This window comes from Salminus brasiliensis, chromosome 6 (genome assembly GCF_030463535.1).
Source record: "Salminus brasiliensis chromosome 6, fSalBra1.hap2, whole genome shotgun sequence".
In the NCBI taxonomy this organism is placed as follows: Eukaryota; Metazoa; Chordata; class Actinopteri; order Characiformes; family Bryconidae; genus Salminus; species Salminus brasiliensis.
This window is the reverse complement of record NC_132883.1, coordinates 8126207-8146383: the sequence shown is the minus strand read 5'-3', so window position 1 is coordinate 8146383 and position 20177 is coordinate 8126207. Positions and strand designations below refer to the sequence as shown.

Below are 20177 nucleotides of genomic sequence, written 5' to 3'. Positions count from 1 at the left end.
TTGCACATGCCCACTTTGCGGCCTCACACACACAAATACACACACTGAGGTCTCTGTGCAGCTGAAGAGCATTGTGGCATCAACTGTTGGGGGGGGGGGGGGGGGTTGTACCTGAGTCATTTTGTTTGTTTATGGAGGAAATTTGAGCTGTTTATGGAGGAAATTTGAGAAGTGCTATCGAAGTGGTTGAGTGGGTTTAAACGCCAGTGTGAGCATTATGTGTGAGGCTGTTTGTAGGGGTGGGAAATATGACGATATGTTTTATGATGTTTTCCTGACCACATCGCAGGTTTTGTTGGTATTTGTTGAACCAAGATTCAGTTTTAGTAAGCATGTAAACAATAGCCAGTTTGGCATCAGCTTATTTTTCCATTAGCTTATTCAAATTGATCCAAATTATTAGCAAAGCTCAAAGTATTGTGAATGACAGTACATTAGCTTTTCAGTACATTAAAAGGTCTCACGATACCAGAATCCCAATTTTGTTACTGATAACAAGTGTACAGGGCTCAATACCAAGCAGTATGATTATATTTTATCATATCATAATAAATTTTGTTATCGTGATACACAATATGCTTTTCTAAGCATATGGAGGATGCTATTGGTGCTTAATAAACACGGATCAGCTGCAGGTTTCATTACTAACAGTGTAATTAGACTGGTTTAATTAAATGAAGAGCAGCAGATGTTGAATAAAAATCACTGTATTCAGTGCGGGAGGGTATCTGAATAGTAGTTTATAAGAATCTGTTGCTACTGATCATGATAAATATTTTGCATCACGAAACAAGTCTTTAAATATCTAAAAATATAGTATTTTTACCATATTTACCAAAAATGAAAAACACTTCATCATCTTCAGAACCAATGACAGTTGAAAACATGGATGATGTTCCATTCCATTTCCATTCTCTAGAAATAAATGCAAGACTGTCCGCCATGTTGTCAAATTTGCAACCAGACTCTGCGCAGTAGAGACCAGAGGTAGGGCCGGACTCGCCTACTCATTGGTAGACCCGTCACCTGACAGTTTCTCCACCATTTCTGTTGCCTCTGCCTCCTGTGTCCCAAACCACACACTTCTAAACTTTACTAATATAGTGTGCAGATTGGGACACAGCCTACAAGAATGCAGGATTTCTCTACTCGTATGTGCTGTCCCTCTCCTCCCTGCAGTGGACTGGTCAACTGCCTCTCAGTCCAAGATATTGTGGTGGGTTACCCAGGAGTCTTATATGAGTGCAGACTTCTACTTGAAGGCAAAGCTCTCTTAAAAGGGGGCTTTACTCTAGGCCAGGGTGGCAGTAGCATCAGAATCAAGTCTTTCTGTTGTCCCGTTTTTCATTACAACATGCCACGGAAGGTGGTTCGAGTGCTGCATTATTGATCACAAGGTTGTGGGTTCAACCTGCCACTGTTGGGCCCTTGATCAAGGCCCTCAACCCTCTCTACCTCTGGAAGTGCTACAGCATGGCTGACCCCAGTTTTCTAAGCTGCCATTTTGATGGCAGCCATGGTACAAAGGTTAGAGAAGTGGGCCTGGGATCAGAAGGTTGCTGGCTCAATATCCACAGCCAAGTTCCTCCCCCAGGCAAGGCACCCAACCCTCAATTGCTGCCTCAAACACTGGTGTGTGTTCACTGCTAAGGAGGGGTTAAAAGCAGAGGTTGGATTTCTCTGAATGTACTTTTTAGCTACTTTGCATTTTCCAGTTTTATTCCAGGGACTACCTCCCATTACCATGCCCCAAAGCAGAGATAGAAAGCAATTATCAGATATAGTGCCACTACTATTTTAAGAGGTGGCCGGGGGGAGTTTAAGGGGGTACATGTATGTGAGTGAGTGAGTGTGTGTGTGTGTGTGTGTATCATTAACAGCTGTCTACATTACCGGAACCTGTTTGCTGTATCGTTCATTCACATAGCTGAAGTGCTGCTCTGACAGGCTGCTTAAGTAGAGTGTCATCTCTCTGATGGTGATCTACAGGCAGCAGTGTGGGTCCGGGGAATGGTATCATTAGCAGACAGAGTAGTAGTGGTTGTGGAGCTAGGATCCTGTTCATGTGGGCTGTATTAATGTTGAGAGCGACATCTACACCAGTGCTCCGAGCTAACCTCACTCTCCGCTGATCAGCAGAGCGTGGGTCAGCAGTGTCGGAATCAATCTGGAGGTATTTAGCCTGCGATCCAGCTGACGCCGTCCCATCCGCACCTCCAAATAAAGATTTCTGCCGGTCAGTGGATTAAAGGTGCCGGCTATCTCTTCCATTCCGAATTAAGGGTCTCTCTGAGATGCCTTTTGTCTGACGAGATGGCCAGTTTGGCAGGAAACACCACAAACCTGACAATCCTGAGGGGGCTTAGTGTTTTAATTGATGGTGGGTGGGATGATTCTTGGAAAAGGTCTTTCTCAGGCTCTTGTATGGCCTGCCTTGTATGAAGTACAATAATCTAAGGAAGACATGATAATTGCTGAAAACATTGACATGGGCTTTTATAGATAGACTATCTATCTACTTCATTTTAATGGATTATTATTATTATTATTATTATTATTGTTCTTTAAAATGACCAGAAAAGAAGTCTTTGCCCTCATCTTCAGCTCTGAATGAGCAGTGTTCGTAGTTAGGGATAAGGCTCAGCCTGCTCCTCTGTGGTTTGCTGTAATTTATTTCTCTTTGAAGAGTAAATCGCCCTTTTAATGAAGCAGCCCAACAGCAGGGACCAAGCCTCTATTACAGCTCCTAACCAGTTTAGAGTGAAACACTAACTTTCAGAAGAACAAAGCAATTAATATACTTTTCTTTTTTCTTTTTTTTTTTATTATTATTTATTTATTTATTTATTTATTTTTACAAAATTGCTTAAAAAAGTAAATCTTGGCCTATTATTTATTCTTTACTCTGGGCTCTTCTTGGCTGGTTGCTGGTAATTAATTGTGGATGAGCTTCAGACTCATACGCTCGTGCATCATTTTTAATCTGGGATGAAAACCACGTTTAATATTTCAGAACGGCAGGAGAGAACTTTTAATAGGACATTTGGTGGAATGTGGAGGTGGCTCATAACTTTTAATTGCCACTTTCTGGAAATTCCCAGCTGAGCACAGCTGTGATACTAATCACAGCACTGTTCTGTTGGTGTAAACTGGCCTTGTGTTAATCCTGTTTAAAGTCTCCCATTTTAAATTAATGTTGACCCCAATTTTTAGAGATGATACAGTTGAATAATGGATGCCCTGCTTAAATCCCCTCTCCCTCTAAGAAACACTGTTAGTTACCCTAGATTCTAGGGGCTGCCCTTTTAGACTGGGCATACTGGTCAACTTTTCTACTTTAATTTAGGTTACGTGTGGAAGGGGCGTATATAATATATGTTGTATAATAGGATGTAGTGTTATGCTGAGCGTTAGGAGTGACAGAGACAGCACATAGGAGATCATAATGCATAGTATGTAGAGATGGGCCGATCAGTGTTTCTGGGTCCGAGACTGATCGCAGATTGTGCTGTAAGACGAGCGAGGGCAGGACTGGATGACGTTTCTATTTCCATGTGCTTTTCTTTTTGAATCAAACACCTTTATAATGCTGTCGAACTCTGAGCGCTCGCTGTGAGAGGCTGTAAATTCCTGAGCATGCAGAACTGCACTGTGGAGCTCAGAGTATTGCTAGCATTCTTGCTAGCTCTGCTGTGTTGTGATGGTCACTGTACTGGGCTGAGTGATGTACGCTCAGTGTAATTCCCGAGAGAAGTCTTTACTCTGCTTCCACTGTGAGACACATTAATGTTACACATTTTACAAATAGGATTTTTAGTCCCAAAAAAAATAAAAATGCTGCACATGGGGCAAAGTTCAACTCTCACTTTAACAATGTTCTGCAGACATTGGTGAGGTCTGTATTACCATCTAGCGGTTAAAGAGGAACTGCAGGGTCCTGTGACCTCATGCAACTTATGCAAAATATATATGTATATATGATCATATATAAATATATGATCTGACCAGCTGAATTCTCGCTGATGGCATGTTTAATTCAGATTTGGCCAATACCAAAACATGTTTAATTGATTTCTAGTTTCTAGTTTTCAATTGATTTGATTTCTATATTTAGATTTTCTGATGAAAATCAACTATTTAAGAAAGAACAGGAGGCAAACTACACATTTACAGTAGTTACTGCACTGTGGTTACTGCTGGTTGTTTACTCTGTGTAATTATTATGATGCATGCGGTTATTTAGTGTAGAAGGAATATTGAAAATACACATGAAATACACTCAGAAAAGTGTATTTTCATGCTCTTAATCACCACATTTTCCACCCCTTTAGCCAGAAAACCAGTACACTTAAAAATGTACCAGGACACTTATTGTTCTGGAGCAATGCCATAGAAGAACCACTTTTGGTTCCTTAGGAAACATTTCAGTGTAGAATTCTTTAATTTATTTAAATTAATTTAATAAATTCTTTAAATTATTTAAAAATAATTCTGCAAATAGGACCTTGTTGTAAAGGGTTCTTGGAGGAACCCATACATTTCTATTATGATTACACTGTGTAAAGGTTCTTTACCCCTTTGTAGGGTTCTTCTCAGATGTCTGTGTTTTAAAGAAAAGTGTTTTTCCCAGTATTTCTCAAAGGCCCGTTTGCAGCACCTTTATTTTTAGGAGTGTCTGGAGGAAGTTGGAATAGACCCTATTAAAAGAATTTTCACAGTTTCATCATATCCTCAGAACCAGCTGGAGCTGGAAAATCTCAGAGGTCCAAAGCTACAGAAAATAGCACAAAGCTTCATGAGTATAATTGCTTTGAATCTTCCTGGTGGAAAGAATTGGGAGTGGTGGAGAGATACACAGAGAGACAGACAGAAAACATTCAGTGTGTCTGATTTAGCAAAGACTTTCAATAGGACAACACGCAGACGGACCATGCTTATGATAACGATTATTAATATCTCTTTCAAACTGCATTACGTCACATTAATCGTTGCATTCATCACCATTAAAGCACAGCTGATGTTTCTGCTTCTCTTCCATTAGCCAGCCTCGAGTTCTGCAGAAGGGCTAGCTGTGTGTGTCTCTAGCTGGCAAATGCCATCAATCTTTCTCCGCAGTTTCTTACAGTATCTTGTGGATGACAGCGAAGCCTTTATTTGGAGGCGTCCCTGTCGAGTGGACAAAACAAAGGCCATGGTTCGCTGAATGTCATCTATTGTGCCAGCTTCAGTTTTTCTGCCAGTGTGAAGGCTTTCTCTATTTATAGGCCTCTCAATAGAGCGGACCAAGTGAGCTCACTACATGGGGTCCGTACTGGTAGTTGTTGTTCTTATATCCAACAACAACAACAGCAGCAGCAGAAGATTTCTTATTCATGTCCTGAGAGTGTGGGGATAATGGATCATTCTGTAAATACGCTTGTATGTTATTTGAATCATGTTGTTTGCTGTTGTTGTTAAACCACAGGGGGCGTTTTTGTTGTGTACTCCAGTGCAACCGTGTAGATGTTAGTTAAATGCTGTATTCTCTTTAATCAAAGTAAGATTGTCTGTTGTCCAAGTTTATGCAGAATCTAAGCCAATATTAACCCCTTAAAATGCATATGGTCGCTGGCAGGCCGAAAGTGTTATTACAAACCTCTATTACCAAAAAATATCTCCACCAGTTTGTACAGAAAATCCATGTAGTGTTGAGTAATAAACCTTAGTGTGTAACAAGCCTTTCTGTGTTAAGGGATTAAAGATCATTGCTTTTTTGTATTGCTCGTTGCATCGCCAGAATTTAAATTTGCTACCTCCTGAATTTTCCAGCATGGTTGTACCTATGGGGAGTTTAACTAAATAAGAGCCTTACTGTTTAACTATACATACGACCAGCTATAACATTAGCACCATCTGCATAATATTGAGTAAGTCCTGGTTGCGTTAGCATAACAGATCTGACCGTTGGAGGCATTGACTTCACAAGACCTCTGAAGGTGTCCTGTGGGATCTGGCACCAAGACGTTTGCAGTAGTCCTTTAAGTCCTGTAAGTTGTGAGGTGAGACCTATATGGACCTCTACGCCTTAGGAGCCGATGACCCTGTCACCAGTTCACTGGTTGTCCTTTCTTGGAGAACTTTTGGTAGGTACTGACCACTGCAAACTGGACACCCCTCAAGACCTGCCTGGTTTTGGAAATGCCCAGTGACCCAGACTGACCCAGTCGTCTAGCCCTCACAGTCCGGCTCTTGTCAAAGTGGCTCAATGTATGTCAGCAATACAGACTAATTGGATGAATTTAAGGATAATTCACTCTCATGATTAGTAAATCAAAACATGTCCCCTTTAGCTCAAGAATGATATTGCATAACACTAAAGTTATTCTTGTAAAGAGAACCAGGGAAAAACTTGATGAGCTGAGTGTGACAACTGAGAACTAGCGATCAGGCAGTAATGCACTGTTTAACCCCTTAAACTGCCAGTGGACTGCAGGCCAAAAGTGTTAGCACAACCTCTACTACTAGAGAACAGCCCCACCAGTAGGGATAACCTAAACTATTGTGGTACAAAATATATATAAATAGGAAATTGTCATCTGTCATCTTTTCTGTTGATTATCAGATTTCTAGCCAACTACATTTGGTACCAGGCCTCTTTATAATATAGGCAGGGGTTCAAAACAAACATGGGCCACAGCATCACACCACTAATCACTGTATACATCCACTAAAATCAACTGATTTTTACAGTACAAGCTGAGGAGTGTGTGTGTAGATTAGCAGAGGGAGGAGTGTGTGTGTGTGTGTGTGTGTGTGTGTGTGTGTGTGTGTGTGTGTGTGTGTGTGTGTGTGTGTGTGTGTGTGTGTGTGTGTGTGTGTAGGCTCTGATCACTTTAAACGCTCTGGAATGTTTGTGCGTAAGTCCTCGTAATCTGCTTTTAGGCGCTGACTCGCTCGGAGCGTGTTCTGCTGCGAGCAGTTCCTGGAGAGCAGGGCTAACAGGCGGGCATTGTCTTAAGCCACGCCCCCAGCACCTCACAGCTGCAGCCCCCATGAACGCTCTGAAGCTCTGCCTCGGTCCCCTCTTCAGGGTTTGATTAAGGTTTGCTCCATGCTGCTTGTAAGTTGGCTCTCTAATTAAAAGGATGCTGTAGAACAGATTACAGCAGATTGGTGGCAGAGAGTTTGTTTCCTGATTAATTCCCTCACTGTTTGTGCCCTGCAGTGGCCTATGATTCCATCTGAAGCCATCAGACACTTATCAGCTACTCCAATCTGTGGTCAGCAAGACCTATACTATTTAACCGATTATGAATTTATGTGAGAAATTCTAATTTCAACTGTTTTGTCCAGTTTTTTTATTCATAAAGGCATGAATATTAACTAGCACAGTGCAGCCTAAGTCATGACACAGATATGAAACGCATGGGCCAGTGGGTAGCAGGAAGGTGAACTCATTAAGGATTAGGTTACTTGGTTGCACAGGTATTTTGTTAATCAGTCTTGTTGACCTTCAAGAGGATTTAGCAGACTGAAGTCTGGAGTGGTGGTGCACTGTTCTGCTGTGCAGCAGCACCTTCATTGAAGAGTCCTCAGAAGCAAAATCCATGTCAAAGCACTACAATCTACACAAGCAAATAGAACTTTTGACCGCGGTACCTGCAACACTTCACTACATTAGCATGTAGACAAAGGATGTGCTGTGAATGTTTCTGATGTGACATGACAGAGAAGACTTACTCTGACATTATCTGCCATTAGCTAGAACCTAAGACAATGAATGAAAAGATCTCTCTGTTCTCCTGTTCTCTGTGTTACCTTAACAAACTAAGATGTTGGATTATCATCCACTTTTGTGTAGAAGACGATGAGCTTGTTTACACCTTGCACTGACTTTTAATTCATGTGTGGATTGTGTCTGGGTTGCCTGGATTGATTTCACACTTGGGATGAAGTGGCTTGGCCTTATCCAGATATAATCCTGATCAAGACCCATGAAGTGATCAGGCATAAACATGTGCCTGGTTTGGATGCTTCGATGGTCCAGAGTGAAATCAGATTCTGACTGGGCTTCAGGGTAACTCCAGCCTCCTCTGTCTTGCATTGCCTTTCATATCCTCTGCTAGACAACACTCAGCAGTCTCGTTTCTGCCGAGGTAATTGTATGCGTATATAGAAAACACATTCCATTGCACTTAGTTTGAGTGATCTGATCGTAATCCGGTCACAATACGTCCTGGGTTTGTTTACACTTGGCTCTTCTTACAGTTGGGTAAAATCTGAACATGATCTGATTACCAAAAACAGCCTCCATGGGTCAGCAGCTTCTACCGCTGCACCACTTTCTTAGCGGTGATGCTGGCGTTAGCTGATTAGCTTGTCTAAATGGGAAACTTCTTTTAATTTAAGCACAGTGGCCAAAAGAGCGACCAAAGGATTGACCCAAAGATGCAAAATTGTACCAGTTTATAGGTTTTGTGTATTCAGATATGTCAGTATCAGCTAAAAATGAGTTTTCCCTCTAAGATTACGATATTTCTGCTTATTAACTCTTCTGTATCCTTGAATATCAAAATTAGCCTAATGCACCTTCATTTACTTTTACCCAATTCTTCTTTTTACTTACCTAACCCACTCATTAGTATGTTCCCACTGAGTGTGAGGACACTAACAAAGGCCTAACCAGGCGACCAATGCACTCTGAGGAAAGTGCCAGGTACCCAGCTCTGATGCATCAGCTAGCAGACATCCGGCTAGCAGGCGCCCAGCATTGCGATGTGGGGAGAGGGAGCCATCTACACACCCAGAGAGAGCCAGTTGTGCTCTCTCAGGCTTCGGCTGCTGATGGCAGGCAGCATGACCCGGGATTCGAAACGGTGATCCTCAGGTCATAGTGGCAGTGCCTTAGTCTGCTGGACCACTCAGACCCCACTAAATGTGCATTCCTAACACATGCATGGACCAGCACACACAACATGGCTCACATTAATTAAGTTCGTAGAATTGTTGCAGGTTAGCCAAAATGGCAAATGCATGGGAGGGAATATCGGCCTATTCCGATCGACATCTAGCGCAATGCAAATCCTTTAACCCCAGTGCTACAGTTTGCTAAGTAGAGTTATGCAAAAAATGTTTAATTTTCCATTTTATTAGGCAACCCTCATAATTGACCTTCATAAGACCTTGGTAGGACCTTCATAAACTGGTTGAAGAAGTTCTTGCTCAGGTTCTGGTTTCTTGGTCACATCTAATCAGCTTTTTGTTTTGAAGTCTAAGCAACCTATCTGTAAATTGTTTATTTAATTCCAATAGCAAATAGGAGATAGGAGTGATGTCCGTCCAGACGTTCACGCTGGAGTTTGTATTATTTTCAACAAATGGTAATGATAAAAGCCTTGCTATTGCTCAATCTTGCATGCAGCTTCATTAATGAACGCAAGCCCCAAACACATCCTGCATCCTGGTGCAGCGCGGGACGGTTGGCAGTGTGAGGGATGTGGCTGCTTCCGAGCTGAGCGGCAGCTGCTCCCCTGCTTCTGAGCGTTTGAAAGCCTTAAAAGCTGAGGGACACTTTCTTGAGGAGTGCACAATGCTGAAATATTAAAGGCCACACCATTGTCCTGCAGAGAAGTGCATCCTCTGCAGCTCGCTCAGAGATTGCTTTTGTGTGTATGTGTGTGTGATGTATGTAAAAGAGTAAGGTAGTGTGTGTGTGTGCGCTTGAGTAAGTGAGCATATCTGTACAAGTTTGTATGTGTGTGTGTCGGGATGTATATGTGTGTGCAAGAATGTAGGGCAGTATTGTATTAGGATTACATAACGTGGGGAAGCAGTCCGATAGAGAGCGAGAGTATGTGGAGAGAGAGAGAGGGAGTAAAGAATGGAGAGAGAGAGAGAGAGAGAGAGGGAGAAGAAAAAAAAAAAAAGAGTGAGAGACAAAGAGAGATAACAGGAGAGAGAGAGTGTACGACAGCAAGAGAGATGCGGTAGGCAGATGAGAGCAGGTTGTGTTTGTGTGTATGCTCTGTGTATGTGTATGTGTATGTGTATGTGTATGTGTATGTGTGTGTGTGTGTGTGTGTGTGTGTGTGTGTAGCGGGCAGACGGCTGCTGGGCTCGTCTGGCAGACCCTCCTGCCCCGGCTGCTGCCATGAAAACGGTGCTGCGCCGAAAGTGGGCGCGCGCTGTCCGATCACTCAGGAATCGCCAAGGCTGTGTAAGCTTTATTTTTAGCCTCTCTCTCTCTCTCTCTCTCTCTCTCTCTCTCTCTCTCTCTCTCTCTCTCTTACTCCCTCTCTCTTACCCTCTCTCTTCCTCCCTCTCACTTCCTCTCTCTCCCCTCTCTCTCCTCCTCTCTCTCTCCTAATCTTCTCGGGCACAGCTCTTAATTAGATTGGAGCCGGGGCGGCCATGGGGAGAGATGAGTGTGGACTGGCTCCCTTTTAGCTGCTGCGTGCGTTTGCGGAGATCGCAGCCATGGAGACGGCGCGGAGCTGCGCGTGCGGAGGTGCGGAGGGGAGAGAGCCGGCCGCTCCGGGACAGCCTCATCATCCTGTACACCCCGAGCCGAGTGTCCGCATGCCTGCTCCAACTGGTGGGGGCGTAGAGAGAGTAGAAAGAGAGAGGTAGAGGGAGTGAGTTGTCGGGGGGGAGGGAGAGCGAGAAAGCCGGGCGGGCTTTTGATCCTCCGGGGATAAACCCTCCTTCAGCCTAGCGTCTTAGACGCGGGATCGCATTTCCTCTAGATCCTCCCCTCCCCACTCCTTACTGTCTGATTTGTGTGGAAAGTGCTGTTTGATGTGGCATCTGATGCGCTGGCTTGCTCTGTAGTGTGTTTAGTGTGCTGCCGGCGGTCTGTAGCGGGTCGTGGGGTTACATGCTACACTCGTTAGTGGAGCTTCAAGTTTGGGTTAAAGTTAGTTGTGCTTTGGTGCAGCTGGATTGTGGGATTGGGAGTGTTTGAATGCTGAGAGAGTCTGAGGGTTTGTAAGTGAGGTAGGACTGAGGAAATGAGTGCAGAAGATGCAGAAGGAACCGGTGATGGCCTGTGTTTGTGTCAATTGTATGTGTTTGCATGTGTGTGAGGAGGAGGAGGGTGGGTAAAGCAGTAGTAAAGATGATGCTGGAATGCAGACTGATGTCTTAAGCATGCAGCCTGATGTGCGTGCGTGTGTGTGTGTGTGTGTGAACGTGAACATGTTTGTGGACTTTAGTAGCCCCTGTCGCATAGCGCACAGGCTTCCCTCTGCTATAGGTGTGTATAGAAGTCTCTCTGGACTGTGGCTGCTCTGCTCTAGGACTGCATGCGAGTGTGTGTGTGTGTGTGTGTGTGTGTGTGTGTGTGTGTGTGTGTGTGTGTGTGTGTGTGTGTGTGTATGTGTGTTGAGGATTTGAACTATGACTCTGGTGTGATCTTCACCTCAGGTTTGTACTGAAATTCTGTGTTTCTCCATTGCAGCTGTGTGTATACAGATCTTGCAGACTCTGAAGACTGCACTGCTCACACTGCATCTGTAGTGAGGCTGGACTGGGATGGGTATCACGTACAAGCTTTACTGTTTCAAATGTAGATGATTGCCTTATTGTGTAGGGATGCTGTGAAGTGGGAATTATGGGACAATACTGATATTCCATAAAGGACCTATATCATGCAGAACTGAATTCCTTCTGTTCATTTCTTTTAGGGATAATATAGCTGATTGTAGGCTAGTGTTTAAACATTGGTCTTTACTCCATGCTGCGAAAAAAAAAGCCCATTTTTGAATTTATTATTTTGTGATGTCACAAACAACAGTGATTTGACTTGGCTCCACCCATTTGGACCAAAATTATTTGGAGAGTTTGAGTCAGGACCTCTTTTTGAATGAAGCACAAACCAGGGCAGCCAATCAAGCCACAAATCATTTACATATCTTGGTCTTAAAGACTAACCACATTCAATATCTGCTACTTTCTCGCTCTCTCAGCACATTCAAACTCAAATTGCTCGTTAGGGGGTCGATAACGAGCAAGCAGGGTCAGAAGGAGCCAATTAGAGGCTTTTCTGTTTCGTACGTCACCTTTGCCACCAATGGAAGCATCAACATTCAGAAGGTCGCCGCCCACCACTACGTAATAATAGGACAAATCCTCAATTACAGATGCAGCAGAAGTGAATTTCACCAACCTCTAGGGGGGGCAGTGTAGTTTATTGGCATTAAAAGGCTTTTGTTGGACAAATCACTGTTTTTAACAAAATGCAACAAAAAAGATGTTAAATGTTTATTCGCTCTTTGAAAGCACCCTAACAGAATGGCCTGGTTAATTTTAAGGGACAAATAATTTATGAAGTAAAGTGAATTCTGAATGTTTATGATACAAAGTCCAGCATAAGTGTTTTACATGGGGGAAAAACCGAAAACCAAAATGTGGGACATTGGCTCTTTAATGTGAGGTTGTGCTTCTGCACTGGTTGTGTATGTTGAGTGAAAAAGAGCTCTGCTCTGCTTTTGCTGAGCCATCTGCTCCCTGCTTGGCTTTTCAGACTTTCTTCTCCACAGTTCAAAACTAATTCGGGGCTCTGCTCATTTTCGTGAGTGTCAGGAGGAAGCAGGTGTTTCTGTCTGCGTGTCCCTCAGGTGAAAGGGGTATTTTTAACATGGTCAGCTGTGTGTGCATGTTTGTTTTTAGCATTTTGTGAGGACTAAATGTCACGATGATGTGATGATGGGCAGCTGTGATAGTTTTAAATATATGAGGTCTTGAAGCTTGAAGAAATACTGCTCTCTTTCTGAACGTACTGCTACTTAGTCAATCAGTCAGAACTTGTTTGGTGTCACTTTGCTTCTTAAATGTTGCACTGGAGCTAGAAGGCTGATGTAGCGAGCAAGTAATTAGACGTTTATGCCTATTCTGATCTGATGACGTATTGTGCAGACCTAATTTATAACTCAGAATGTATTATTATTATTATTATTATTATTAATAATAATAATAATAATTAAGGGTGAAAACATAAACTGAAAATCCTGATCCAAAACCTGACACAGTTGGTAAGGTTTGTAAGTGCCACCACTAAAAACATGCTTTTCTTCACTTCTGGACAGGCTGAGAGATGCAGAACTGGAATCTGAAAGTGAGAGGCATAAGGTCTGAGGTGGTAGAGTAGAATTACAGGATTTGATATGTACATGACTACATTTACATTATTATTATTTCTGGCATTTAGGTAATAGGTAATAGTAGGTAATAGTAATAGTAACATCTGTAATAGGTTACTCCTATGCAGTGTTAGCAGTCTTACCCAAGACCCCTATTGGTGTAGCGCAGCATAGTCGCCCAGACCGGCAATCGAACCTCAGTCTCCCACATGGTGTGGCAGCTCACTGGCAGGTAGTGGGGTTATCTGTTGTGCCACAACGTTCACACTGTGTTTTGCAATTCTCACATGCGTTGTGCGGCCTGCCTTACCAAAATTACGTAGTGCAGTTCCTGGCATGCTGAGCCCAGTGTAGCACTGAGTAACAGAATCTATATAATGTTGCTTTATTACAATTCCTAGGTAATTACTGGGATGGCTATATGTGTGAGCTGGGATTATAATGGCAAGAATGACTGTGTGCATGTTGATAAAATACTCTTTAATGGACATTAAGGGTTAAAGGAACCCAGTAATGGCTTAGACTTACAGGCTTAAAAAACTGGGGTGCTCAAATTCCATAAGATAGATGCACATTTAACTCTGATATCCCATGATCTGACATGATGTCACTGTGTGCTGTTTCAGGCAGGATTTGTTTTCTAAGGTCAGAAGCTTATACTCCAGAAGCTCTAGATGTCACCCACCCAACATGACGTTGTGGCATAAATGTATTTAGTGTTTCTTTTAGGTTCGGGTTAGTTCTTCTTATGAGTTCTTTTTCTGAGATCTGGCCTGCAGTGGCGTGGCTCTGTCATGTTCTGTGTAATGTTCGCTGTTAAAGTCCATGCTAACAGCTGCTCCAGAACAGCTACATCAGCATCAGCTGGTCTGCCTACTCCCCCTGTTCAGTCCCACGGCGCTGGCTTTTCTGCTATTGCAGCCATGCAGAGAGCAGCCTTTGTTGTACCTCAGGTGTGTGTGCTCAGTTTGAGTGTGAGCTCGATTGGGGCTGGGGCCATGGGAATTGACACCTGGCTTGGATGTGTGTGTGTGTGTGTGTGTGTGTGTGTGTGTGTGTGTGCGCAGAAATGCATTTACATTTGTTTTGGAGTGCTAAGGCCTTCCGTAAGGTTGTTTAGTATGTGTGAGGCTCTGCGTTTGATGCATCTGTTGTCTGCAGGAGTGTGTGGGTGTAGGTGTGTGTGTGTGGGTGTGATGTATCTGCAGTATGTTCAGAATGTAATTGCTCCATCTCTTCTCTATCATGCATGGTCTCTCGTGTTAGCTGTAAGGGAGTGTTATGTGTGTGTAGACTGCAGAGACATATACGAACATCGGAATTGGCTGGTGGGCTGCTCCTGCATGCAGATGCTGCTAGCAGTGGTGTGGTGGAAGGGAGAGAGTCACACCTGCTGCATTGTGCTTCTCAGGACTGTAGTAATGATGTATAGAAATTAGACATTTCAAATCTCGGTTCGGTTTCATTCAGTAGAGTTGTGCATGCTTGTAAACTCTGCAAGTTTACAGTTCATACTTCATTACCATGTTTTGGTTGGTAACAAGGGTTACATTTGTGAAACATCAAATGGCTTATTTTCCTCAGTGGTACATATTCCGATACAGCTAAACCGCTAAAAAGGTCTCCCTTTGATTGGGATGTCACAGGCGGACGTGAAGGCCTAATGTGTCAGATTACCCACAAACATAATTGGGAACCAGCTGAGGAAATTATTCCCAGTGGTTGGGTACAGTCCATGGAAGTTGTTCTTGGACTTCTGAATGTTCTACATGTGACTGACTACAAGCGGTCGTCCAGCCAGGATTCAAGTGTTCTATATAGAACTAGGTACTATAACTGAAAGAGAAACTTTTACTGAAAGAGAAACTGTTACTTAAATAGTCAATGTAACTGAAAGTGTCAGTGTTACAGCACGAACTAGGCACTGTAACGGGACCAGTGGTACAGAGAGCCCCTGTTACAGGACCAGTGGTACAGAAAGCGGCCCTGTTACAGGACCAGTGGTACAGATAGAGGCCCTGTTACAGGACAAGTGGTACAGAAAGAGGCACTGTTACAGAAAAAGTGATACAGAAAGAGGCCCTGTTACAGGACCAGGGATACAGAAAGAGGCCCTGTTACAGGACCAAGGATACAGAAAGAGGCCCTGTTACAGGACCAGGGATACAGAAAGAGGCCCTGTTACAGGACCAGGGATACAGAAAGAGGCCCTGTTACAGGACCAGGGATACAGAAAGAGGTCCTGTTACAGTAACACTGGTACAGAAAGAGGCCCTGTTACAGAAATAGTGGGACAGAATGAGGCCCTGTTACAGGACCAGTGATGCAGGAAGAGGCCCTGGTACAGGACCAGTGATGCAGGAAGAGGCCCTGGTACAGGACCAGTGATGCAGGAAGAGGCCCTGGTACAGGACCAGTGATGCAGGAAGAGGCCCTGGTACAGGACCAGTGATGCAGAAAAAGGCCCTGTTACAGAAATAGTGGGACAGAAAAAGGTCCTGTTACAGTAACAGTGGGACAGGAAGAGGCCCTGGTACAGGACCAGTGGTACAGGAAGAGGCCCTGGTACAGGACCAGTGGTACAGGAAGAGGCCCTGGTACAGGACCAGTGGTACAGGAAGAGGCACTGTTACAGGACCAGGGATGCAGAAAGAGGCCCTGTTACAGGACCAGGGATACAGAAAGAGGCCCTGTTACAGAAATAGTGGGACAGAAAAAGGTCCTGTTACAGGACCAGTGGTACAGAATGAGGCCCTGTTACAGGACCAGTGGTACAGGAAGAGGCCCTGGTACAGGACCAGTGGTACAGGAAGAGGCCCTGTTACAGGACCAGTGTAACAGGAACAGTAGTTACGGTTCAACACTGCTGCTGTTTGATTGGTAGTGTATGTATTTGCACCTTGTATTGGACATTTTCCTTCAGTCATACTATGTGGTCTTAACATTGTATCATGTAGTGTATGTAGGCCTTTATCAGATACACATCAGGCTATCTAAGTTTGTACAGTCAGTAGGCATGCAGATATGCTGGACCCTGGTCCTGCAGGAGGCAGCGGCGCATGGCCATTGGTGACGCAGCAGGCCAGCTGACAGGGCTGTCGGCGCGACTCAGCGCCACACACGCCTGTCTGTGCTCATGGTCCCTGCAGGGGCTTTGCTCCAGGGAGCTGAGCTGGAGAACACAGCACAGTCCTGACCTTGTTCTGGTCGCTTTCCTTTAAGTAGGAGCGGAGTACTGCAGAGGAGTGCGCTAGGGCTTCTAGGCTAGTTCTCAGGAGGGACGCGGGAGGAGGAGGCGGAGATTTTTACCTGCAGAGAAATCTGAACTACTGAAGTCAGACTTTAGATGGAACTGGGAGATTGAAATTGCGCCTGTGGAGAGACCAGATCCCACATGAAAACCCTCACAGATTAGGAGTCGTATTGTACCTGGAGATGCCATCCCATACGACCCAGTGACGGTGATATGATATAGAGTTTCTGTTTATAGACTAAAAAGCATGCGTGCCTGACAGTGTTCGGTATGTTTATGCTGTAATGGTGCATCACAAGATTTAGATCATATCAGTATTGCCAAATTAATATGTGGCCAAATTAATGTCCAGTCTTTAATGCGCATATAATGACCAAATCACTGTCCACTATTGTACTGCTATACTGTATAAACTGATAACCAGATAACCAGACCAGTGTCACTGTATTGTATCCAGCAATTCTGTACTGTATTGACTGGTAAACTGACCAGACCAGTGTCCAGTATGTTATGCTGCTTTACTGTATAAGCTGATAAAGTCTCCAGCATTCCAATCTGGACACTGATTTGGTCACTATATTTTATCCAGCAATACTGTACTGCATAGACTGATATAATGACCAAATCAGTCCAGTGTAATACTGCTATACTGTATAAACTGATATAATGACCAAATCATGTCCGGTGTAATACTGCTATACTGTATAAACTGATATAATGGCCAAATCAGTGTCCAGTGCAATACTGCTACATTGTATAAGCTGCTAATATGACCAAATCAGTGTCCAGTGTAATTCTGCTACACTGTATAAGCTGCTATAATGACCAAATCATGTCCGGTGTAATACTGCTATACTGTATAAGCTGATATAATGGCCAAATCAGTGTCCAGTGCAATACTGCTACATTGTATAAGCTGCTAATATGACCAAATCAGTGTCCAGTGTAATTCCGCTATACTGTATAAGCTGATATAATGGCCAAATCAGCGTCCAGTGTAATACTGCTATACTGTATAAGCTGATGTAATGACCAAATCAGCATCCAGTGTAATACTGCTACACTGTATAAGCTGATGTAATGACCAAATCAGCGTCCAGTATAATACTGCTATACTGTATAAGCTAATATAATGGCCAAATCAGTGTCCAGTGTAATACTGCTATACTGTATAAGCTGATATAATGGCAAAATCCGTGTCCAGTGTAATACTGCTATACTGTATAAGCTGATATAATGGTCAAATCAGCGTCCAGTATAATACTGCTATACTGTATAAGCTGATATAATGGCCAAATCAGTGTCCAGTGTAATACTGCTATACTGTATAAGCTGATATAATGGCCAAATCAGTGTCCAGTGTATTACTGCTATACTGTATAAGCTGATATAATGGCCAAATCCGTGTCCAGTGTAATACTGCTATACTGTATAAGCTAATATAATGGCCAAATCCGTGTCCAGTGTAATACTGCTATACTGTATAAGCTAATATAATGGCCAAATCCGTGTCCAGTGTAATACTGCTATACTGTATAAGCTAATATAATGGCAACATCAGTGTCCAGTGTTTAATGCTGCAATGCAGTTTTTAAAAATCCTATTTCAAATCTAAATCCAGTCCAGATGTGTGATGTGTTTTACACCCCTATTAACGCTAAAGTTTAAGTGCAGCTTCATTTATACCTGTGAGTCTAAGTATAGCTTTAGCATTGGCAGGTGCACTATGAATCAGTCTGAACTAAATCTGAACAGTGGTGGAATGTGATTGTGGTGGTGGTGGTGGAGTGTGATTGTGGTGGTGGTGGTGGAGTGTGATTGTGGTGGTGGTGGTGGAGTGTGATTGTGGTGGTGGTGGAGTGTAATTGTGGTGGTGGTGGAGTGTGATTGTGGTGGTGGAGTGTGATTGTGGTGGTGGTGGAGTGTGATTGTGGTGGTGGTGGAGTGTGATTGTGGTGGTGGAGTGTGATTGTGGTGGTGGAGTGTTCAGAACAGCTGATTGTGGATCTTTTCAATTTAGTAGGTCTTTTGTTTTCTTTTATGCAAGATTTCCCTGCAGTGACTGAATATAAAACCAGTGCAGTGTGGAGAATCCACTTACACACCCGTAACAAGAGCATTCACTGTAGAGCAGTGTAGAGCTCTCTCTCTCTCTCTCTCTCTCTCTCCCCAATATAACATAACAGTGACACTAATGACGTATGGGTTGGGATGATGATGTAACATTATAATAGTAGTAATGATATTAATAGAATAGTGCACCTCTTATATAATCATAATTATATCAAAGCAATTGTCTCTCTCTCAACACCACCCCCCCTCCCCAACACATACACACATGTCCCCGCTTCTCCGCTCTCTTTCTCAACCCCCCCCCCACCCAACAACTCCACATTTGGATGGAAAGTTTTTTGTGAAAGAGAGAGAGAGAGAGAGAGAGAGAGATGTGCAGCTCTATGTTCAGCCTGTCTCTGTGGGTTAGTGTGATGTGCTGTTGGTAGCACTCTTTGGACCGCTCTAGGAAACTAACACACACACACATGTGTGCACACACACACACACACACACACACACACACACACACACGTCTACACTAATGGTGTGTTTTCACAGAATTCGGAGAGCAAATATCTTTAGGCAGAATCCTCCAATTAAATTAGGAGACTGAGGGAAAAGGGCGAAGTGTGTGTGTGTGTGTGTGTGTTGAGGAAAGGAGGAGAGGGAAGTAAGCAAAATGCTGTTTATTATGCACACTTGGCCGTTCTGCAGAAAAACAAGAGACTTTATTGGTTTGAAGTCTGGAGGCCTGTGAGGTTTGAAGTCTGGAGGCCTGCTGTGAATATAGACTGTGTCTGTCTGTCTGTCTCTGGAAGCAAATAGTTTGCTTGACAGTCTGTCAGAAGCATCACCAGTGATTATTTGTTTATTTATTTATTTTAGAGTTAAAAGTGAATAAAAGCAGCTCGTTAGATCACTAAATACTGTTCCCTCATTTACATAAGCTGCCACTATTGTTCTGGAATGCTCAACCTGAGTTTCTCATAACCGACAATATTAACCCTGGCACTTACACTATATGTCCAAATGTTTTTGGACACCCCTAGCACTGAATGCAGGTGTAAGGGCTAGACAGCTGGGTCAGAGCATCTCCAGAACAGCAGGCAGATCTCGTGGGGTATTCCTAGTATGCAGTGGTCAGTACCTACCAAAAGTGGTCCAAGAAAGGACAACTGGTGACTGGGTCATCGATGTGCTCTATGAAGGCCCCACCTCATGACTTTCTAGACTTGAAGAGAGGTCTTGTGGAGGCTGTGAGTCGATGGGTGAAGTTTTAATATTATGGCTAATACAGTGTTTCCTTAAAGAGCATCACATGACTGTTGTGTTTTGCTGTAATACGCAGACGGGCCTGATTATCATATAACTGTGTGTGTGGTGGTTAGGAAGGAATTCTGGGGTAAAGGTTACTATTTTCTGTGGTCTGGGTTGCTCTGACAACTGTGGCCAAGTTTAAATAAACATGTTTCTTTAAATAAAAAAGGCCTGCTTTGGGGTAAAGGGCTAAAATAATGTTTGTGTGAAAGTCCAGCGCTGCTTATCTCTGAGCTGTTGATGCCAATGGGGCAGTGGATAATGGTGTTGGTGTGTAGAGTTTGTGGGTCGTACCGGGTCTGTGATCAGCACTATCGACCCGGATGCCTGTCTGTTTATCTGGGAACAGTGACACCCTCGAGCTGTGTGTGTGTGTGTTGGGGGTGTGTGTGTGTGTGTGGGGGGGGGGGGGTTGAGAGGGGTAGTGTGGGGGG

General features: G+C 43.6%; 1 protein-coding gene across 4 annotated transcripts in view; it reads left to right on the top strand.

The window, feature by feature from the left end:
• The window catches only part of tjp2b (tight junction protein 2b (zona occludens 2)), a 91893-nt gene that overhangs the window by 27039 nt on the left and 44677 nt on the right, over positions 1 to 20177 (top strand). The window lies entirely within an intron of this gene.